Consider the following 24,543-nt stretch of genomic DNA (forward strand, 5'->3'; position numbering starts at 1 on the left):
AGATTAACCTTGATTCAAAGAAAAGGATACAAGTCTCGTGGCATAGCTCGATCGATACTTGGCCAAGGGAAAGAGGTCGCCAAGGATCTTCACTTAGCATCCAGAATAGATTATGATGAGGAGATTGTTGTCGTTCTTAAAAAGGTATCACTAGACATGTGCATATGTTGGAACCTTAAAAAAGTATACATATGTTGTGATCCATCATGCATTCTTTTGTGAAGTTATGAGGCGTCTTATCTTTATCGAAGAGATCACTTTGATTTTCGAACTAGGTATGTTGCTCACACTCTATTCTTAAATGATGCTTGATGGGGTTACTCAAATTGGGAATAGAAAAAAGAAGCTTTACTTTGTTTTAGTAATTTGGGGAGTAATATTAGAAATAATTTCCTTACTTTTGAATATTGTTGTTTATTGAATAAAAACTTTTTGAATAAAGTTCAATGTCATTCTCATTATCTAATTGCACTTAGTTTTGCCTTAGCAATAAGAATTAAATACTTGATTAAATAAGACTTAAATACTTGATTAAATGTCAATTAAATTATTCATTTTAGATATTAGAAATAGTTTTTTTGTCTTCTTCTAGACCTAACTTTGGGAGTTTGTTTCTCTTTCGAAATGAAATAGCCAGTTGATCCTGAGACTCAACAAGAGGCTGGGATGATTGCATTGTATCGTAAGACTCATTTCAATGACAAAAAGGTTGGGTTTCTCCCGGGCGCGTAAAATAATTATGTAACGCTTTGGTGAAGAAGAGATTTTTGATAAAGTCTTGGCGTAAAGACCTAGTTATAAACGGGTCTTGACATGGCAAGGCACCCCCATCCCGTAAACGTGTGGTGGATATGAACACCTCGATATGGATCGGGTTGAGAGCAAGGGCGAGGAGGAGGCAGAGTCTCAGCCTAGAAGAGTTGCGAGGATGGAAGGAAGCAGCTCAAGAGACACAAGCAACACACCAGCTCAAATTCAACAACAACAACGCCAATTGGACTATCTCATGGAGAAGCTTGGTGGTCCTCCTTCAATGTGGTATGATTTATGAATTTAACTATTTTCTGATATGTGTTGGTGTTCTTTGATTGGGATATAGTTGTTTGATCGGAATGAATAAGCCTCCATATCATGTTTTAAGTTGTATATAGTCCCTTGTCTGTAGACATAAACTTTGAGTAGACGACCTATTAGTTCATAGCTCCTCACTGAATTCTTCCACCCTTATTGTTTGTGGCTTTATTTATTTATGTTTAAATTAATTTCTTTAGATTTACTTTCTCTAGTATTGATTTGATTAGTTCTATTTAACTTTATTCTATAAGTATGTATCTTGCAGTATATATAGGTCTATCTTACTTTACTTTGTTATGTAATTTTGAGGTGATTTATTTCGCGTTAGGGCCGTTGGTTGTGGGGTTTCCTGTTGGTGATTGATTAGCATGATAGGTGGGTAATCCTTTTTTTGTTATGAGGGAGGCGAGCTTTTCATTTTTTCATATTGTTTGAGTCGAACCTTTAGTTAGACTGATCTTGGGTAGGTTCCAAACCCGCGAATTCATCTCAATGCTACTTGGGGAGATAACTTGTCATCTTCAATAGAACTTGTCACCTTATTCATGTGTTAATGTGGAGTACACATAAACAGAGTCTTCTGGTGAATCTATTGATCGAAAGGGGTTTTTTTATCGAAGAAGCTCAACCATATTCAGAGTCTTATTATGGTGAATCTATTACTTTGGAAGGGTCAATTGATTCCTTTAGTACTATGCCTACTGAGGTCAAATCCCTATCTGTTGAGTCTAGCTCGAATGAAGATGAGCCAGTGTATATGAACCTTGATGATCCCATTGAAGCTAGCTCTAGATCTGCTGCTGCTAGTATTCAAGCTAAAGTCCAATGACGGATCGAGGTTTTGGTATATGGATGCTTATTCATTCCAACCATTTTGCTTCAGTCCATTGAAGAAACAGAGTCTTTGGACTCCGGCTTGAAGTTGCCCGACTTTTTGTAAAGAAAAAAGTGTTTTTTTTTTGCTTGCTTTTGCTTTCGGGGTGATTTAGAGAACAGAAGTTGAAGTGGAGAACTCACAAAAGCGCCCCATAAAATGACAAACCATCAAAAGTCCAGGGCTCTTTCGAGGAGCGGTTCGCTTCTTCACTCGTTGGGAGCGAAGTTGCGATCTACCTCCCCGCTAGGGTTTCTAGTAGTGACTCGAGTGTCTTTGGATGCCTCCCACTTCCAAATAATACTGATTGATTAGATCTGATTCCGAAGAGAGTGCAATCCTTATTTTATAGGCAAGCGCGGAAGATGATGGCTAATGTGATGGAGATGGTGCTGAAGTTGAGTGAGACGACCTTGACAGTCCAATAGCCCACAGACCCAGAAAAGATAAGGATTTCCGGGTCTTTGCTAAACAAGGTGCCATTTGATCTAACAAATCCTAGGCTCCGAAGTCGATCAAAATCAGGCTTGAGGCTAAAGCCAGCCTGAAAAGCTTGAACCCCCGAGTCACCATTTTTAGCTGGGTCAGTGGCTTCTGGCTTATGTAGTGGTCGGCATTCCTACGTGCTCCTCCTTGCCGGCTAGTCGACTACAATTTTTGGGGTATCTCTTGTATTCCAAGACTGCCAAGCATCTTTATTTATATTTCTTTGGCAAATCTTCCTGTGAGACTGCTGAGAAAGAGAAGGGGAACGTTGGGTGTGTTTGGCTTAGCTGCGTTAGCCTGCCATTCCTCTTCTTTCTTTTCTCTTGGGTTGGTCAAGAGATCGGCATTTATTCGTGGGTTAGCAGTGCTGTCTGTCCCTTGTTCGTGAGGTTGAGATGGCTGGCTGCTTTATCCAGTTGGAAGTAGGTGATTCTAGACCGGCAAGTGACTGCAGATATTTGGTCCTGGTTCATTGCCTTTAACTGGAACTTACCCTTTAGGCCTGCCCACTATCAACTCTTATTCTCTTACGGGAAAGAATCTCTTGCCTCACTGAATTCTTCCACCCTCGCCGCCGCCCGCCGCCATACGCTGCCGCTTTGTTGCTAGACATTAGAATGAGAACTGAGAAACATTAGACATTCTTATTTGAAGTGGAAATGTGATTTTGGCTTATATATTCGTGGTCTTTAGAGTCTATGCTTTCCTTAGTGCCTTGCTAAGGAGGTATATAACTTCATACTGCAGACTCCTTTGGCTTTGTACCTTTGTGCCTACATATTAATGAAATTCTTGTTTTGTATATAGTTAAGTTCTTAGATTTATCTTAGTGAATACTAGCTAGTAGAGGTCTAATGGATAAATTATTTGGATACAATTTAAACTTGACATAATTGTTAATAGTTCACCGGATTTTAATTTTGACGTGATGAAACTATTATATTTTTTGTTTTAATTTTTTTTGTGGTCTAATAGATAATATCTTTGTATGCAGATAATCTTACGTCAAAATGGATCGGTTTGGTATTAGTTTTTGTGAAGAAATGGTGGTTTAGAATTGCAAGAAGCACTAGAGGAATCTAAATGCTATTTATTATAATTTTTTTTGTGAAGATGGTTCATTAAGACATTACTCGCAAGCTACTTGAGGGATGTTTAGAAATGTTTTGTTTAAGTTAATATTTTTCTTAAGATGAGTTCAGAAATAAAAATTATGAAAGGGAATGATGCAACTCTCTTTTGTTTATAATAGAGTGAATTAACTCACTTTTATTTATTGAAAATTTGTTGCTTAAGATAATTGATGTTCTGGTTGTGCGTTTATTTATTGAATAGAGATAATTGTACAAATGGTGCACAATCGTTAACGATATTAGTGATCAAAATAGTCTTTTGTGACGCATGTAGTGTGGGAATATGATCACAACTAACCGATAGCTACGATCAAAACGTCACTTATAGTACTAATTTTTTTAATTTGTTTTATCTTTTTCGACGATAGAAACGTCACTAAAAACACACAAAATTCAAACATTTTAGATCTTTAGCGACGATAACAACGTTGCTCATATAACAAAAGTTTCAAATTACTAATATTTCTAGTGACGATAAAAACGTCGCTAATAAGATCTTTGTTTTTTTAATTTTTGGACTTATAGCGATAATTAAAACGTCGCTAATAACACTAAAAATTTCAAAAATTTCAAACATTTATCGACGTTAAAAACGTTGCTAATAATGCTTTATTACCGACGATTTTAAAAACGTCGCCAAAAGTTTATCTTTTGCGACATTATTACATTGAATGAGTTAGCGACGAAATTAGAGAAATAGCGACAGTAATAATCGTCGGTAAAGATCTACTATTTGGCGACGTTAAAATATCGTGGCTATATATCATTGCCGACTATAGCATTAGCGACGCTGCCGTGACACTCCAAAAAACGTCGCCAAATAGTATTAGCGACGTTTCTACGATTTTCAGCGACATTTTTTTTTGTCGCCAAAGATTTCTTGTAGTGTATATGAGAAGTTGAAAAGTGGGAATCTTCTTTCCCCGCCTTATCCACTTTCAGAAGATACCAAAGGTACAAGGGACAAATCCTTGCGGTGTAAATTCCATAATGAATATGGCCATGAGACAGAACCGTGTCGCTCTCTCCGAGGTCGAATTCAGAAATTAGTGGAGAAAGGACTTTTAAATGAATATCTTACTAAAAACTCTCAACATGCAGTTGCTGCAACTTATGAGCATTCATTCAGGACTATGTGATCACCACTCCTAGGGGTGAAGTCTCGCTCACATAGCAATGACCCAATAGTATTGGTGGTCGTACATGCCAAATGATGTTAAGCGTTTGTCCGAGAAGTGTATGCCTTGTCAAAAACATGATATGTGATATGGGTCAAACTTCCCATGATAAAGCGTCATCCAATCCATAAACCTTGGTCATTTGCAAAATGGGGCCTTGACATTGTTGGTTTATTTTCGACAGCCCCGGCAATGTTCGTTTATTGCTCGTTGTAACAAATTATTTTAGTAAGGGAGAGAACAAAATAAACAAGTTGAACGAAAAATTGGACAAAAAATTGTTCGTCTGTTTCCAATTCAATAGTTTATTTTCCGTTATTATCTTTGCACTTTTCAAAATTTGGTGCTCAATAAAGTCTTTCTTTCACTTCAGTTCTAATGGTATCATTTTGTTTCCATCGCAATATTATTATCGTTACGACAAAATTTGATGAAGTTACCACGTTTAGCTTCGTCAGTCTAAGTTTGAACACTTTTACGCTCACTTAGTTCGTTATTATCTCTACGACAAAATTTGTTGAAGTTACCACGTTTAGCTTCGTCAGTCTAAATTTGAACGTTTTTACGCTTGTTTAGTTCGTTACTATCGCTACGACAAAATCTGACGAAGTTACCACGTTTAGCTTCGTCAGTCTAAGTTTGAACGCTTTTACGCTCGTTTAGTTCGTTACTATCGCTACGACAAAATTTGACAAAGTTACCATGTTTAGCTTCGTCAGTCTAAGTTTGAACGCTTTTACGCTCGCTTATTTTGTTACTATCGCTACGACAAAATCTGACAAAGTTACCACGTTTAGCTTCGTCAGTCTAAGTTTGAACACTTTTACGCTCGCTTAGTTCGTTACTATCTCTATGACAAAATCCGGCCGGTTACCACGTTTAGAATGTTTTTGAACGTTTTTACGCTTAGTTCGTTACTATCGCTATGACAAAAATCTGACGAAGTAACCTCGTTTAGCTTCGTCAGTCTAAATTTGAACGCTTTTTACGCTCACTTAGTTCGTTATTATCGCTATGACAAAATCTGACGAAGTTACCGCATTTAGCTTCGTCAGTCTAAGTTTGAACGCTTTTACGCCGCTTTAGTTCGCTATCACTCACGACAAAATCGGACGGTTACCACGTGTAGCCGTTAGTCTAAGTTTGAACGCTTTTACGCCGCTTAGTCCGTTACTATCGCTCGCGACAAAAATCGCACGGTTACCACGTTTAACCGTCGGTCTAAGTTTGAACGCTTTTACGCTCGCTTAGTCCGTTACAATCACTATGACAATATCCGACTAAGTCACCGCGTTTCGCTTTGTCGACCGGTTTGAACGCTTTTACACTCACTTAGTCTAATTTTGCCGAAGTTAAGTTAGCATTGGGGGTTTTTTCTCTACATGGGGCGCTCGTTCTATTTCATTTCAACTACATAAATCAACAACATTGTCAGTTTTCCACAGGTATGTTATCTGTCACAACAACAATATTCAATAGCAAACCCATACTTTATTTTTACTTTTCATCAAAAGAAGTTTTAGCTCTATGGTATTACATTCACACAATTACCTAATTAATTGTCTCTGTCAATTGTCTTACGGTCGCTCGATTAAATCTTTGTTTTCTTCTTCGAAATCTGCATTCGCTTCGCTTAGCACTTTCGGTTATCTACCTTCCGCATTCATTATTTTTTATAAGGCATTGCGCCGCTCTTTCTCAATGAAACTTTTTGTCAGCTCCATTAATTTTTTTTTTCTAAGGCATTGGGCAGATATTTCTAAGAGACACTTTTCGTCGATTTTTCTGAGCGAAAATGTTCTTCAACTTCTTTATTTCTTCTACGACATTGCGGCCCTGATCACCCTGAGCAAAACCTTTCTTCAACTTCTTTATTTTTTCTAAGGCATTGAGATCTTTCCACTCGAAATTTTTCGTCAATATCTTTTGCTCGTAATTCTTCCGTTTCAACCTACGACAAAAATACAAATCTTTTCATCAGTCTTTCAAACTTAACCAAAGTTTTAAGATAACTAATAAAAAATACTAACACACCTGTTTAATGCTGTCGACAATCATTGACTCCGCTTAAAATATTTTTTGAGTTCATCCATGGTGAACGACACTTTTTCTTTAGCCATTGCTTTTCGAATAGTCACCCCGACATTCTCTATCATTCTTTCATTTATAATCCGGTTCTTTTATTTTTCTCACTCGCGTGTAGCCTTTTTTTCTAAGGCATTCTGGAGATCTTTCTACGAGAAATTTTTCGAGCGACGATTTTTTAGAGTTTCATTATTTTTTCTAGGGCATTGTACCGATCGTTCTACAAGAAATTTTTTTGACAATTTCATTATTTTTTCTAAGGCATTAAGCCGATTTTTCCAAGCGAGTTGTGAATTTCCGACAGCTTCAGTTTTTTTTCTAAGGCATTGAGCCGATCTTTCCAACTTAAACTTTCGGACAGCGCCATTATTTTCTCTAAGGCATTGAGCTGATCTTTCTCAATTAAACTTTTTTCAGCTTCTTCCATTCTTCTACTCTAAGTAGGGGTGTAATACGGGGTAGGGCAGGTCAACCGCGGGTCAAATAGTGATGGGTCGGGGAGGAACGGGTCTAGGGGATACAAATCCAGTGGTCCCCGATGGGGCGGGGCGGGGCGGGTTGAAGTGTCATGTCTTAGTACTATCACCCGATCCGTTGGATCAGCTTACGGGGTGGGTTTTGGGCGGGTCATCTGGATCGGGTGGAAATTATCATTTTTACCCAATTTCACTAAAAAAAACTTTCTAATTCTGCAAGTAATATATTTCCAATTCACAGCATATAGAAAAAATGGAATCAATCAATAAAAAATAAACAAAAATAAAAAAACTTGAATTTGAACCCAAAACCATATCTGTAAATTTGAAACTTATTTATCGTGATTTACCATTTGTAAATTGATTATTTTTCATAGCATGATAAAATGAAAATGGAAGTGAGGATCTATGGTACAAAACAATAAAATGTAAACTAAAAGAATTCAAAATTAATACAAGGATGAATGATTTATCTTTTCCAAAATTCGAAAGTTGAATTTGAACTTTTGATATCTTCCCAATGTTCAAACTTGAATATGTGAAATTGATGTTGAACTCATAAGTTTGTATTCATATCTCTCAAATTCCTACAAAAGTTAAAAGAAATTATAAACAAAATACAAAAATATTAGAGTTAGAGTCTTGAAATCGTGCGAGTCAACGTGGTTGGGTCAATGGCTTTTGACATGGTGCGGGTCGGGCGGCTTGACGGGGTAGGTTTGAGCATAGAACCTACACCCATAGCCCAACCGCATAAAAACGGTGGCGGGGCAGGGCGGGGCGGGTCTATTTTCGGGTCGGTGTGGATTTGGGTGGCGGGTGAAGACCGGATACCCTACCGGATGAAGGGTCAACGATTTTTTTTTACACTCCTAACTCTAAGGCATTGAGCTGATCTTTCTCAACGAAACTTCTTTTAGCTTCTTCCATTCTTCACATTAATTGACACCTTGTTGCGCACAATTTTTCTCCGTTGACTCTTTGTACATATATTTTGCTCGAACTACCGCCGTTTCTCCGTGCGGCAAAAATTCGCATTACGTTAACTTTCTGAGTGAAAACTTTCTTCAGCTTCTTTATTTTTTATACGGCATTGTGATCTTTCCGCTCGAAACTTTTTGTCAATATCTTTTGCTCGTAATTCCGCCGTTTCAACCTGCGACGAAAATACAAATATTTTCGTTAGTCTTTCAGACTTAACCAAAATTTGAAGCTAACTGATACAAAAATACTAACATACATGTTTCATCCTTGAAATTTTTTGACACCGCTTTGTTATATTCTCCGAACTTTTCTCCGTCTTCTTCGGCAGCCCAAAATAACTCAATAATTGCACATTTTTTTTTTACTCAACGGAATTGCACACCCGCAACTTAATTTGACCATCGCCACGACATCGTGTATTCGTTGTTTCTGTCACTTTCTTTACCTCACCGAGTCTATGATTGTCATTGAGTCTTCTCACTATTCTCGATTATCTTTCACACGATAATAATCATCGATCTACCCGCAAAAAAAAAAAGTCGATAGCTCAAAAACCGGGTTCCCTAATTCCACAAGGTAAACCGGGCCAAATCAATGCGACACAGGTATGATGCCCTTCCTTTGCTGACGGTGCACCGTATAATGTTTGATATTTGAGTTCCGAATGCACCGGGCCAAACTAAATAAGTGTAGGTACGGTGCCCTTCTTTTCCTTATGTTGCACCGTATCATGTTAGTTAATTTTAGTTTTTGAAGACTGGCGCCTTCATTTGTATCGCCATCATAGAACAAACACAAGTTCAGCAACGAGATACTCAGCAGAGACATGTGATTTTTGATCGTGCAAAACTCTGATATTCGGATCACGTGAGTACCTCGTAAACACAGCTTCATGGCAACAGCATGTACAACGCCTTAACACGAAGCTTCACGGCAACAACACGTACAACGCCTTAACATGAAGCTTCATGGCGACAGCAGCATACCGCGCCAAGTTTGCTTACCACCAACGTCGAAACCCAAGGTGAGATCTCGTGCAAAGAGGACAGGTAGATTTCGTAGGCTTTTTCTCACATTCGTTCAAGCTCAAAGTTGAGCACTTCTGGTACGGACGGTGTGCTGTTTGGTCCTGTGTTTATGAACCCTCGTGAACAAAGATGAAGAGCGAGAGTGACGTACCTGTTAATCGACACGACGTAGGATCACATAATTTGACGCAACAGTGTTGGAGTCTTGGCCACGTTCTGTTTGATGAGAGTCACTGCTTTTCATGGATTGGGATATGCAAGAACTGCACCAGCACTTATATAGGATTCTTTATCTACTCCAACTCCAACTTCCTCTCTACTCTCAATTCTTATCTACTCCACATTTTTATCTCATCCCAACACTTTGAGTCCAATTAGTATTTAACTTTCTTTTATTACTATTATTACTAAACTGCCCCTACATTTAATCTTAGTATCACTATTCCGCTGGCACGCGATCGTCAAAGAAAAAAACAACAACTTTCATATTGTTGCGTAATGCGTTCGGTACATTTTTGGCAATCAATTTCTTTTGAAATTTTTTCTATGCATCTTTTATTTTTTCGTGCATTTTTCAGCCATTTTTTAACTACATTGCGTCCTGTATACGTTAGTTTGATATTCTTTCGTTTCCGATAGTTCACGACTTTTTCCTAATTGTCCATTTTCCTATCATTTACGTTCACGCGACACTTTGTTATACATTCCGCTTACTCTTTTCTTATTCCATTTTTTCCTTGCTTTTTCTTCTCTTCTTTGCCATGTGAACTTTGTTCGCATGACAAAGAGGGGCGATGTTTCGACCCCCACATACGTGACAAACGTCCATTATTAGGGGTCTCCATTTTATTCGTTTAATCAACAGGGCTAAAGCCCAATTTGCAATACCATGGATCAATGTACAGGCCCATTAAGTCATGTGTCTAAGGCTGAACCTTAGCCACATGGCTTGCCACTAATGTACGTTAATTTATGTCCAGATTCGTTTATTATCAAAGGGATAATTATCAGTTGAGAGTTATATTCTATCACAATTACTTAAGTTACAAGATTACTTGAGCTACAAGGACTCTCTACTCTACCTATACAAATACCAAACTATTTTTCATAAGGAACTATGTTGAAACTTGATCCCTAGATAATAGATCTTGGGTACGTAAGCAGCCATTATTTGGTTCATTTTATCTCCCCCAACATCAAATTCCTCTGTTTCCTATTGCGTTCTTTACCATTGCTCTCGTTGTGTTGAAGCAAGTTCTTGAAACATTGCCTTAACTATTTTGGCAACTTGTGAAACTTAGATTAAGAAACTAGTCCCCTATAAATACAGGGTTCACTCTCAACTTAACACCACACCTCTCACTTTTGCATCTCTCATTTTTACTTTCACTTTCACTTTAGAGCACTTCTAATACACGGAGTGCGCACGCCTCCTATTTTGCTTATACTCAGAGCACGCACACCCCCAAGGTACAGGAATTCTTGTCAAGCCAGAGTGCGCCCGTGCCTTTCTATAGGCTATCAAAAGCGCACCCACGCCTTCACCTCATCACAACGCAAGTTCTATTTTTTTTAGGTTTTTTGAGGTTACTTCTAGGAGTTCTAGAGTGTGTTTGTTTGATATGAAGTCACCTATAATCATTCAAGAGCAGTCCTTCGAAGATTTGTTCGTGAGCGACACCTACGGGTCTTGGTTCCACGACTTGATTATACAGGCAGGATGGCAAAATTTTAATGGTAATGCGCTCGATGAACTATATTCTCCTCGCACTTACAAATTTTACTTCTATGATCACCGTAAGTTCTCTTATCGACTGGATGGAGAACAAGTGTTCTTTGTCACCATTGGTGATGAAACAATGGACTTAACCAAGTTCTTGTTGGCCTTTGCTATAAGACTTTTTATGCCTGCTGTAATCCAAAACTCATGGGGTTATTTGGTTGATAATATGTATGTCTATAAATATGAGTATTTCCAAGAGACTTTTGGGGTGGGGATTTTTTGCATAGAGGACCAAGGGCATCTTAATGTAGCCCTTGGTAGGCTGTCCCTTAATGTAGGCACTATTATGTTTTTTATCATGCTGAATATCTTAGGGGAATGGCGGTTTTTTTCTGCGAATAACGCCACCAGTGACATCTTCCTTGCTTTAGCTGAGGGACGTATGCTATATGATATTCCCCAGACCTTATTGTCCAGTTTAGCACGAGCCCATAGTATGAGACATAAGTACATTCTTATGCTTGTCTTGGTTTGCCGGATAAAGCTATGTTTCTTTCCTGAGTTCTGTGCCCATTTCACGGATTGGGTTGGGGTTGACATTGTAAGACCCACCAATTGCATTATATGCTCATTCCATGCAATGACTTGGCCAGGGTGGAGCCTACAACCTCATTTGGTTGCCCCTTACACCCCATCAGACCGAGTAACACTTAACATGTTAGCAATTGTAAATGATAAATGGCGTGAGGCCTGGCAAATTGTCATGGCGTGGCAGGATGCAAAGGAGCATCACTTCTTCATAGAAGAGGAGGACAACGCTTAAATGAGGGATATGAGGTAAGTTTTACTTTTTGTTAGTGTCTGCTTATGTCCCAAACAATTTAATTTTTGTTATTCCCATAACGGGTGGACCTCATATAGAGTTGCGTCTATTTTTATTATCTATATTAGTATGTTCTAAGTTTGTTTTGCAGGTGTTCTTAAATTTTTACGCGTTTCCATGGTATTTCCTATCTTTTTTATTTCAATACTTTGAGGACAAAGCATGTTCTTGTTTAGGGGTGGCATAGAAACACGCGTAAATTAAGGCACCTATTAGGATATATATATATATAATATGCACTTATTTTCTAGTAAAAAAAAATAAAAAAAAAAATATTTATACTATGCACTTAGGAATATTGGTATTGTTTTTTTTTCTCCATGATGATATTAATCTAGAAGTTTCACGTTAGCTCTTAAATTAGAATAGTTTTTAGAAATTTAGGTTAATATGTAGGTAATAATCATTGTATCTTTCTATAAATATATTGCATGAGCATCTATGTTTGTATTGGCAGTAAGTTTCTGAAATCTAGGCTTGTATTCTTATTCTACAAAACTTGTGAGAATATAGCCTTATGAGTGAAATATTTGAGTAATGACACAAGAAAGAAGTAAATTCCGAATAGAGAAATCGCACGTCCACTTGCTTGATCACTATACCATATCCTAAGCGAGAATTTAGGCCCTTTTTGGATCGATATAGCCAGAAATTCAAACCTATATGAAATTATTTTCTGCTAGTCGCCCCTCTGAGTTTTTCTTTAGCCTTTTCATAAACTACAAATCCTTTACCCTTTTATAAGAAACAAAACAAAATAAAATAAAAATCAGCCTACCCATTTTTGAATGAGTCTGAGAATAGAGATGAAATGAAGAATAGAAAAGAGAAAAGACACAGAAACCAAGAATTTGTTAGTTGCTTCAAATAAGAAAAGAAAGTTTTCATCCAAAGGAAAGAAAAAATATATAAATAAATAAAATAAAAAGTTAGAACTTCAAAAACATAATCAAATGAGTTAAAAGCCAAAATAAAAAGAAAAAATAAATGGCTAAGAATGTAAACAAAGTGTAGAAGCAAAGTAAGAACAAGGTTTTCTCTAGTTACATAATATGAAGACTATATTATCTCAGATTTGTCCTTTTGAATATCCATTTCCTTCTTTCTTAAACCATCTCCTAATCCCCGCAACACCTAATAAAGACTCTAGCTTAATTAGGAATAAGTTAGTATGATAGTAAGTGGTAGATGTGTTTGATCGACTTCGCTTTCCTTGTATGTCATTGAGATTGTAAGGTAAAGTGTGCCCATTGCGCACTGGAGTGAGCGAAACTTGAGTGGAAAAATTAGGGTGTTTTTGTCTTAACATATATATGAGGACCTACTTAAGGACGCTATTCCAAAGTTTCATAAACGGGCATGTTATTGCATTTCATAGCATAGTTTATTATATATATGTTTATCCGTAGATGATTGATTATTATGCACGTATTAGCTTAGATTTCGAATTGATTATTCTATATTCATTGCTAGTGAGATGTATAGATATCTGAGAATAAATTAGGAAACAGTAATTTTTTATTTCTTAGTTGTTGTAGTATAGATGAAGTTTGTGAGTACCTTCTCTGGAAAACTCTCACGAGGCTATAACTCGTCCACTAGGGAATTTCTAGTGGTTTAAGGCCTTATTGCATATGGTAACTGCAATCACACTCAGCGAAACGAGATTAGTTAGAACTCCATTTTTGGTCACTTATTTTAATTTCTCATATTTGCTTGAGGGGAAGCAAAATATTGTTTGGGGGTGGTTTGATAAGAGCCCAAAACTGTAGTTTTAACCCCTTAATAATATTACATTTAGACCAATTATGTGTATAACAAATAAGAGTTAGTACTGTTTACGTACTTTTGTATATTTCAGGTCTTGGAGTCAAATATGTGAAGAAATGTCACTTTTGCAAAAGAAAGGAGCAAAGATTGGTTGCTAAGAAGTTCTATGACTAAAAGCCAAGATTCAAGGAGGAAAAGCTTTTTTAAACCCAGTCAAAGTTGAAAAGTCAAAGTCAACGCGGGCTAAAATAGAGTAGAAAAGTCAACAGAACTTCCACAGGCCGTATCTTTGGACTCAGACCTTGGAATTGGGCCTATTATATGTCAAAACGACCAGATCGGAAAGCACTTTCTAATGGTCTGAGCCTTGACCCAATCAGAGGAGCAGAAGTAGACAAAAAGACTGTTGCAGTAATTTCCAACAGAAAATCCCTTTTTGGACATATGTAATTAGGTTTTGGGGTTGTTTTCATGGCCCAAAACATGGCTCCAAAGCCCATGCACGAAATTGTAAACCTAGCCCTCTCATATATAAAGAGGACTGAAGCATAACTCTAAATTACTTAGTTTTAGTTTTTAGAATAATTCTCTCCTAGATTTGACCTAGGTTTTAATTCATATAACCCTTCCATTAGTTTTAAGTTGGTTGATTATTCAATACTTAGTTTTTAATATAGTTTTTAATTCTTAGACTCTCTTCCATTAGATTAATAAAGCCAAGTTATTGTTCTTCATTATGTCTTCTTCTTATTTCTCTATTAATGATAGTCTTATGAATCGGAGTTAAACCTCCATTAGAGGGGTTTGATGAAGCTTTGATGAAGACTTGATGTGTTAGTTATAATTATTGCTTATTTAAGAGTTTCACTCTAGTAGGTTAGTTTATTCACCATGAGAATGAGTTAAAATTCCTCACATGCTAATTATTAGTTGGTAGAGATTGTCATGAATAATTAGGGATCAAATACTTAATCTTTTTTTGTTAGGATTGCAATAATCTACACTAGCATATTAAGAATTTATCTAAGTGGAATCAAATTCTCCTAATTCTTTCTCCATATTCACATCTTAGTATTAAATTGCTTTAGCAAAAACTAGATCATTACACCTTCGAAATTAGTTAAATTTTATCATATTAGTATAATTACAATCCATTACTCTCATTGATTTTGTTAGAATTGTTAGAACTAGTGAAACTTTACGTCTAAACAACTAGGAGTGGAACGAATTCTCTACTCCACATATTGCATGATAAACGAGAGTAGAATTTTGATCATAGAGTAAATTCAAGCATTTTATTTATTCTTAGCATAATTAGTTAATAGTAGGTAAAACCATAGTTTTTACATTTATCAGATCAGATCGTCTACTAGCATTTACAACAAACTGCTAGCCCTACTTTCGATAGACCTTTTCAAGGTTTTGTACTTACGTTCTAGTTCCATATAATCATCCACTAGAACGTAGATATCACTGCTCTCTACCAGATCAACCAGGTCATTGTACTCCTTCTAAGCTCGTTCAGCAATGGCCTGCGATTGTTTGCTTTCAGCAATTCGATGCGCTACCTCCACCCTTGAAGAGTCAAGAGATGGCTGCAATAAAGCCACCTTCCGAACCAAATCACCGACTTGAGCCCTTAGCCCCACCACTTCGGCTCGTTCAACCTCTTGCACAGCCACCAATTTATCATAAGTCTCCTTAGCAACCTCCAGCTCCTTCTTGTACAGGTCAGAAATAGTTACCATCTCTCTCAACTTCCTATACATCGCCAAAACCTGACAAGACAACAAAGTAAGTTAGGAGTCAATATCACAAAGCACAAAACAAATCATAGGTCGGAGATATACTTACAAAACACATCGAGCGATCCATCTCTTTCAGGTTCGCCTCCAAATCTTTCCCATTCTCTAGCGCATGCCTATCTCCATCTAGGGCAATACTCTTCAACAACCCATTAGCAACCAAAGACAACTTGAAACTACCTATTTTGATACTTTTTTTATGTCATCACTAGCCTTCTTCTTACCGTGACAAACCGATCCGCGTCCATTTTTTTCGTCGTGAAGAACGCCCACCCCTAACCGTCTTATCCAAAATATCCGACCTACCTACCTCGTCCTTATTTTCAAAAAGCACTCCCATCCTATTTACACTTCTGGGTAATAGGCTTAGCATCACTAGTCTTCTTCTTACCCTTACCATCCGCCACAGCAACATCAGCCGCCAACTCCTTCAAATCCATTTTTTTTTGAAGAGGAACTTCGACCGATGAAGAACGTCCACCCCTAAAGTAGCGGTAGTCGTTTCTTCACTCTTAATTAGTAGTTCATATCGCATTCTCTTAGCCCCTTCGGCTCACCACCTTTTGAATTTTCGTCTCTTCAAAAATGCTTTTTCCTACACAAATCAAACTCCTTATCTACGAGCCATCTTTTTACTTTTTTTCGTTCTTTTAAACCCGCTTTTTATGCCCCGTTTTTTCTTTTTTCCGCTTTTTTCCTTTAAAACACCTAACAAGTTTGTTTGTCTTATTTAACGAGGAAAACCCGACGCTTTAATTTTAAAATTTAAAAGTTTTGAAATTAGTTCCCATTTTTTTAGTATCTTCATTTTTGGACTAGTGTTTTGAAAATTTGAAAGTTTTAAAATTTCTAGAGATAATTTGACCTAATTTCAAAATATTTGAATTTTTGATTTTGTATTTGTTTTATTATTTGTAATTATTTTTATTTTATGTGTCTATTTTTTTTCCACACCTCGTTTTTGAAGTAGTGTGCAACCTCCTCCAACAAAGACGTTTCTTTCCAACTCGGCGATAGCAAACTCTTCAATAGCTCCGTAAATGTAAATGGTTCACCATGAGTGACGACCTCTGCAAAAACAAACAAACGTCGAGCGTAATAACATCAACTCATGACCACAAACAAACGACCTACACAAACAAACGACCTAAACAAATAGATAACCCACACAAATAGCGACCTACCATCAGTCTTCACACAACGATTCTCCAAAACACATCCAGGAGGACAATAACTCCCCACAATCAACAGAAGCCTACGCCACCATTCCTCCTTACTCACACCAACAATCACCAATGATTTACCCCTCATCACTTGTAAACCAAAGTTCATAGTAGAAGATATTTTCACAGAGAAATGCTCTAGCACATCAGACAAACAAATATTGTAACCCCTCAGTCTCAACATATCCAGAACATGAAACACCCTCCAACTATTACCCATAAATTGCAAAGGTGCCTTCCCACAAAAGTTCAAAACATCCAAGGTCAGACGTGAGACCGGTAACCTCAACCCAGCCTTCAATTGGCCATATGTAATCACAACCCCACCATCTCGAGGAACATAGTCTGAACCAAAAACGTTCTTCTCACTACTCAGATCGTATGTCATCAGATCGGGTATCTCCATCCCAAACTCTCTTCTCAAATCCCCAAAATTATCAAACACCGACCTAGGTACTGCCTCCTTAGTCATCGTCTCCAATGAGGAAGACGATGACGCCTCATCTTCACTACGAGCCCTAACGACACCACTGTCACCACTTCTTTCCATTTCCCTCGATTCAAACATCCCTACCTCACCACTCATGCTATCAGAAGTAATAGGCATTGAAATTTTCGTTTTAACAAAATCAAAATCACATACAATAAAGGAAAGACAAAAGCACGCACCTATTTTGGAGAAGAAGATGGCTAGTTTAAGTTTCTTTCTTTACAACTGATGGCAAATAAAGAGTCTTGGCAAACGAACCGACTTATGGCAAATAAAGAGTCTTGGCACAAAACCCAAAAGAAAACGTTGGAGTACCCAAAAACCCAAAATCATTACATATACTGATCGCCAACAACAACGGCGTGAGTTGGGCCCATGAATCAGAAATCCCTTTTTCCCGCATAATTTTCAAAATTTTCGATTTTCAAAATCCCACCAGCTATGCGACATGTGTTCACTGTTTCAACTTTATTATTTTCAAACCATCTCATCCTAACGAGTCAAACAACCTATAAAGAATAAAGGGGGATGTATAAGTACCCTCCGTTCTCAGACGCTCACTACATCACACATGTCCAATCCATCAGGTCATATCCTCACAGCTCGTATACCACCAGATCGTACTGCGCCACAAGGACGTAATCACGACCCAATCTCAGGTCATCCCAAATATCAAATACAGCAATACATGAAAACAAATGATCTACCGCGATCCTGAAGCTCAGTCAACACACTAATGAATGAGACATTTACTTTGTAACAGCAAGAGTAATGACGAATCATCAAAAATCACAAAATATGGATCTACACTTAACAACGGTCTGAAACAAATAAGGAAAGTCATACCAAACGTCTATAAGTAGATAGAGATGAACTACGTAAAGCTTGATTCAAGTTCACCTAAGAAACTTGATACGCAGGTAACTCTTATCCCAAGCAAGAGTGTAGCCATTCCCCCTCAACCTCAACATCAGGTTGTAGATAGAAACCTACACATCTACATTGGTAAATTAAGTTCATCTGTTGAACTAAAATGTTCATTCATGATATATTTGTTATATAATTTGATTTTTTTTTTTCTATTTACTTAAAAATAAATATATTTTTGGAATAAAGTTTTGTACACATGTGATTGCATCTGAAATTAAATCCAACATATGTCAAATTCTTAACTAATTAATGTGTTTCATCTCTTGGTGAGCTGCACAACATAAAACTATGTAGGGTACATTTCGTCTCTATCTAAAATACTTTAAAAGAACGCATTCGACTTAGCTACAAATCCAAATGATAGTTTATTAATTTTTATGTAACTCTTGGTTACTTCATTTGTTATTTGCCCCTCTATTTTTTATTTATTTACCTAATTTACCCCTATCTAAAAGAGAGAAAAGTTGTTGGGGGCTTTTGATGGACACGTGGAAGAGAGAGAAATGGTATGATGAGAGGAGATAGAAAAACGTGCATAGCACGTGCACCATTCTAGTAAGCAATAAAAACGACACAAGGGAGTCGTGTTCTCGTGTTGCAATGGACTTTGTATATTCCTCGCATGCGTATAAGTTGTTTTTACTTTTGTTGCGCGTAAATAACAGAATAAAGATCTTTAGTTTGTTTAATTCAGGCTCGCAGCTCTCAGCTCTCCATGGAATCTATGCGCGCTCCACGCCTCCACAATGAATGACTCCGGAATGTTCAGTGAACTCGATTACTTCGACTTAAATTGTTATGCACTTGCCCATTGGGCCAGAATTGTGCCTCTCTTTCATCAACTAGCCCATTTGAGTATCCACTGAGCCATTGGGCCAGAATATGGGCTTAAATTGTTGTCACCCTTCAGGAGTTCGGACTTAGGAATACGCGTGCCTGTAATCGGCTTGCTTTATACTAGAAAAGCTAAGAGGGGGCGAACGGCATTGTCTAGAAGGAGAACAAATGAGATGATCACATTAGACTACCTCTAGTGCCCTGAGCTCTGCCTTCATAGTTGTTGTAGGCTATGCCTGAGTTTTGGCTACCTTCTGTTCATGATTACTTTAATCACCGGTCACCACAGCTGCAAAATCCTATAATTCTCCCACAGAAAATTGGAAACCTGTATCCCATGAAATTTTGGACGTGAAAATATTTATAACTAGACCGAACGAACGTTGACATCTACAGTCAAATTTGATTAATTAACTTCTATACGAGCTATTCATTCAGTATCAGCTGATCTTAAGAAATAGAAGTTAGGCAAAGCATAAAGCATAGGTTTAGCAAGAGTTCACTAGCCAAGTCTTTCCCATTCCAAGCTCCACAAGAGGCCAGTTTTTTAGAATGATCATGTAACTTCTATATGATCATCACTTACGCTTTCATTACCTGGTATAACTTATATCTACTACTGTCGATGATTGGCCTGCATTCCCTGTGCGCAGTATGCCGATACAGCAATACACTTGCATTTTACAAAATTAATCTTGATGTAATACCATTGGCCTAACATAATTATTAGCAATGTTCAATCTTACAACTGAGTAGTATGTATATTGTTCTCAAGTAATCAAGCCACATGAGAGCTGAAACACTTGGAAACTTGTCCATGCTTACTCTAGTACACTGAAGCTCGTAACTAGCTTCTTTGGTGGTGTGTTTGCAAACTCCCAATTATATTCAGTGTAGAGTCCATAATCTCTTTGCCCGCCCACCTCATCCATGGGCACTGCATCTGAAAGTTCTTTCAAGTCCTCTGGTGTGAGCTTTACTTTCAAGGAGCCAAGGTTATTATCCAGGTTCTTAATCTTGGTTGTCGCTACAAACACAGAACGACAAAGTAGATAAGCGCATTGAACAAGAAAACTGAAAACATACAATAATTTTATATTGCTGAGCATTAACACGAAACATCCTATATCTGCTCCGGCAGGAATACTTCCACCAAGTTTATTTACACAAATGAAGCAAAGTCTGTAAGGCTGTAACTTTGTAAGCTTGTAACCACGTGTTGACTCGGTCTTCCCTCACCCTCAGGCCTAAAAGCCCATGATTGGTTTGGGAATTTCTTCAGAAAATGTTCGAAGCAAGTGAGTGCTTGATCCATTACAACATGTCCAGGATCTAGAAGACTAGAACAGTTTTCTATTCGAAGTAGGACTATAACCCCTTGTGGAGACGTGGAGTATCACAAAGCTCAAATTGGTTGGTCTGAGAAGGTAAAAAAATCACTGAAGCATCCATTAGCATGCAAATATAATGACTTACAAGCCTACTCTGCATTCTGCTACGGCTTCTTAAAGAAAATAGGAACACAGCTAATTTACTAGTTCAAGTGGTAAGCTGGTGGAGTAAATCCATTATAGACTTTTAACACTTTTGTAGAGAATGATAGATTTGTATTACAAAATTCAGGACAACTTCCAATTTATTCCTCATACTGCATTGCTCCATTTACTATATTAAGGGCTTCAGGCTGCTTGATTTTATGTTCACTTTTCCCTTGTTGTTCTCTTCAGTTTAATTTAGTAATAGACTAAAACACTAAGAAGGGCAATGTACTATTCAAAAAGGGCACTTTGGTACAATGTACTATTTTTTGTACCAATTTATGTAATGTACTATCTCAATTTGACCAATTGATACAAAGACTCTAAGTCATGCCAAATTAGACTGTCGGAGTGATGATGTGTCAGGTGAAAACAAAACCCTTGAAATTGACAAGCAATTCAAGATCACTTCAACATCAATTGAAGTAAGTTTTCACATTTTCATTGTATTCAAATCTTATTTTACCTCTCTTTACAATTTTGTGTTTTAATTTAGAGTTTTTTTAATTTAAGGTTTTTTCTTCACCTGACACGTCATCACTCCGGCAGTCTAATTTGGCATGAATTAGAGTCATTGTATCAATTGGTCAAATTGAGATAGTACATTGTATAAATTGGTACAAAAAATAGTACATTGTACCAAAGTGCACTTTTCGAATAGTACATTACCCCTTTTAGTGTTTTAGTCATTGAGAATCCATTATAGACTTTTAACACTTTCGTAGAGAATGATAGATCTGTATTACAAAATTCAGGACAATTTCCAATTTATTCCTCATACTGTGTTGCTCCATTTACTATATTAAGAGCTTCAGGCTGCTTGATTTTATGTTCACTTTTCCCTTGTTGTTCTCTTCAGTTTAATTTAGTAATACTCAATAGTAACAGATTTCAAAACAAAATTGAGATGTGTAAACATAAATAGAGAGGCCTTTACCTGGGATTGGAACAACATTTTGATTAAGAATCCATGCTAAAGCTAGTTGCGGAGGGGTGCAACCATGCTTAGCAGCCAAGTTCGCAACACGGGTATACAGAAGTTTGTTCTTGTCTAAGTTTGCTCCTTTATACCTGGGATGGCTAACCTATTATCAAAAAGAAATTGCAATTGAAGTAAGGAGACCAAATTTCAATGCCAAAATATGTGGAAAGAATATAAACAAACTTCTAAAGATTTGAGCAGAAGATACAGCATAATACCAATTTGCTTTTTTCAGGCAGGCGCTCCACAACAGCCTTTCCACCAAAGAATCCACGTCCAAGAGGGCTATATGCAACTATCCCAATACCAAGTTGTCTGGAAGGTAAGAGGCAACATGAGACAAAAATCCGGAATTACACAACCTAAAAATAATCATCGCAACCAAAGCCTTATACCAGCTAATTGTGGAGGAGGGATGACAGGATTTCTTAATTATCTGTTAGACACCTTCATATCAGCTCCTAATTCTCCGTTTATGCCATTACACCTAAACAGGAATGAACAAAGTCTAAAATACTAAGCATGAAACTGCGGAAAATCATTTAGTTAAGTGCCACCTCAACAGTTTGATGAAACCTAAAATGAACTCATGAATTATCTCTATTATATTGACTTCTATTGATGTTTTAAAATCATGTAAAAAATGACAGAAGTGGATCTAGTAGTCTTATGCACAATGGTTTTATTTCAAGAATGCAAACTACTGGAAGCAAGATATGAGCAAACCGCATAGCGGAATTATCTCTTCCTGAATATTAAGAGTCCATAGTGAATACTCCATTTGTACAGCTGTGATTGGGTGAACTGAATGTGCCCTCCTTATTGTGTCCGGCTAGCTTCAGAGAGTCCTACGTACCTAACCTTTCCCTCTTCCACCAACCTTTTGAGTTCCTCCATCTAACTCCAGTATCATTATATCATTTGTCAGCAGATGAACATGGTACAATTTCAAGTAGTAACGAAAAAGTCAGAAAAAGTATGCAATTCTCACCGTGTCTTCTATGGGCACCGTTTTATCCACTTTCGGTGTTGATAGTAAATATCTATGTAATCTACTTCTAGGCTTTTTAGACTAGCTTCACAACATTTACGTACATATTCAGGGGTACCTATAACCCCATATCCACCTCCCTCAAGCATGCCTATGCCAAATTTTGTTGCTAACTGAATCTTATCTCGAGGAAGGTGTTTCAAAGCCTGCAGATAGTAACCCAAACTCTTTTGAACATATAGAAAACAAGAAAGAGATTGTAATTTTGTTAGCCTCAAGGATAAACAAACACCAAGAGATTTCTACTTCCATGTAATTCTAAGCCTTGTACTTTCATGCTTCAAATGCTATATGCCTAAAACAAAAATTGTTGCTGCTATACACCAAGGCAATACTAGAATGCGAATTATTTAAATATTATCCACTTTGACTGCCTGGCCCTATACTTTCTTACTTGTTCTGATCCAAGTTTAAGAATATTACCTTCCCAACCATGATTTCATTGTCATAGTTAGATCCATATACATCTGCTGTATCAAAAAGAGTGATTCCTTTATTAAAAGCATCCCTGATTACGGCACACCCAGCTTCATGGGAGAGGGGTGCATTGTATGCTCCAGAGAGCCCACCACAGCCAAAGCCCAACCTTGAAACCTGCAACCGTTTCATGGAATTATTTGTTTTTCCAATCAAAATTCTCGTATAAGAGAAAAGTTAACTACTCTAATTCTCATCCTAGTAGTAACAATCAAATAAATTTATCAACTGCTACTTAAGTATATTCATGAGAGGAAATTAGCTTACTTCTAATCCTTGGCTTCCTAACTTGACTCTTGGAATTTGAATTGGACACTTGTCCTCCATCTTTTCTTTTCAAAAACTAACTTACGACTCTGTATATTTGGCTCTCAGGTGCTCAACCCAGTGTAGCACGAAGCAATAAAATTTCACCTAAATAATCCTGTTATTGGATTGGGACATCTTTACTCCTGCATTATTTCCCCCTGCCACACCCCACGCACTATATTTCTCAATTAATAACTTCAACAACCAGCCATTAATGCTCATTGACAGTAACGATTTTAAGACCAAATATGTTATTTCTTTTTTATGTTTTTTACCGGCCATTGCCCACGTACTATTTCTCAATTCATGCTTGAAATACTCAACTGGCTCGCTGAGGCCAAAAAATAAACCAATCTAATAAATAAAAAATGTCGGTGTGGCAGCTCCCATCCGGCTCCTAACATTGCTTTTCACGAGTCACATCCAAAAACTCACGGGGTAGGTGCAGTTTAGCATATAAATACATACTAGTAAATAAATAAACTAGGAACCATTTGTTAGGAATATATAAATTAATTTTACTTATTCTTTACCAATTACCAAACCATACAAGTTTTTTGTCTGGTAAGTGTTTTGTACTTCTTAGTTAAATTCGAGCCTAATGTAGATACATTATGTCTTTAAGACAGATTTTCCCCCTCACAGTGCTTGAAGGTTGAAACTGTCTCTCAAAATAAAACGGATTTCCTGAAAGCTAGCATTTTAATTATATAGAATCACCGAACACAACATAGTATTTGACTAAGAACAGAGAGAGAGAAGAGAAATATTAGAAATGTGTGATCTTGTGTCTTTCTCTCCAAATTCATCCACTATTTATAGGTGAGAAGTGTCTTTTCGAAACAGCACAGTGACTCTTTGAAAAAATTAGACACCTCTTTAAAAAGTCACATGTTTCAAAAGGGACTTTCACCATTTTCAGCCATAAAAGCAATCGCTTTTGAACCGGTGCTTATTTCGAAGGTCGATTTTTTTTAAAGCAATGCATTGTTTCGAACCAGTGTACCATTTCAAAAATGTTTTTCTCTCTTTACGTACTGTTTCAAGTGAAACCTATTTCATCTCAAGTAGGGTAACTTGAGAGACAAATTACTCGTTCATATCTCAATGGATTTGTACAAATCCATTTTTCTAACACCATTGCCCACTATCTCATAAACAATTAAGAAACTTGAGAAATTTAGATACAAAAAAAATGTCATTTCTT

The 24,543-nt window shown here is 37.1% G+C and overlaps 2 pseudogenes across 1 annotated transcript; both read right to left on the reverse strand.

The window, feature by feature from the left end:
- Positions 1-24,543, reverse strand: part of LOC147519950 (SKP1-like protein 1A pseudogene) — a 58,643-nt pseudogene that overhangs the window by 19,391 nt on the left and 14,709 nt on the right.
- On the reverse strand, positions 19,659-23,705 carry LOC147519952 (perakine reductase-like; annotated as a pseudogene). Its single transcript, XR_015212384.1, has 7 exons — positions 23,295-23,705; positions 22,974-23,144; positions 22,491-22,696; positions 22,228-22,396; positions 21,718-21,817; positions 21,455-21,602; positions 19,659-20,006 (listed from the first exon to the last, which is right to left on the reverse strand). The product of XR_015212384.1 is annotated as a perakine reductase-like (transcript).

Source organism: Coptis chinensis, chromosome 2 (genome assembly GCF_015680905.1).
Source record: "Coptis chinensis isolate HL-2020 chromosome 2, ASM1568090v1, whole genome shotgun sequence".
Lineage (NCBI taxonomy): Eukaryota > Viridiplantae > Streptophyta > Magnoliopsida > Ranunculales > Ranunculaceae > Coptis > Coptis chinensis.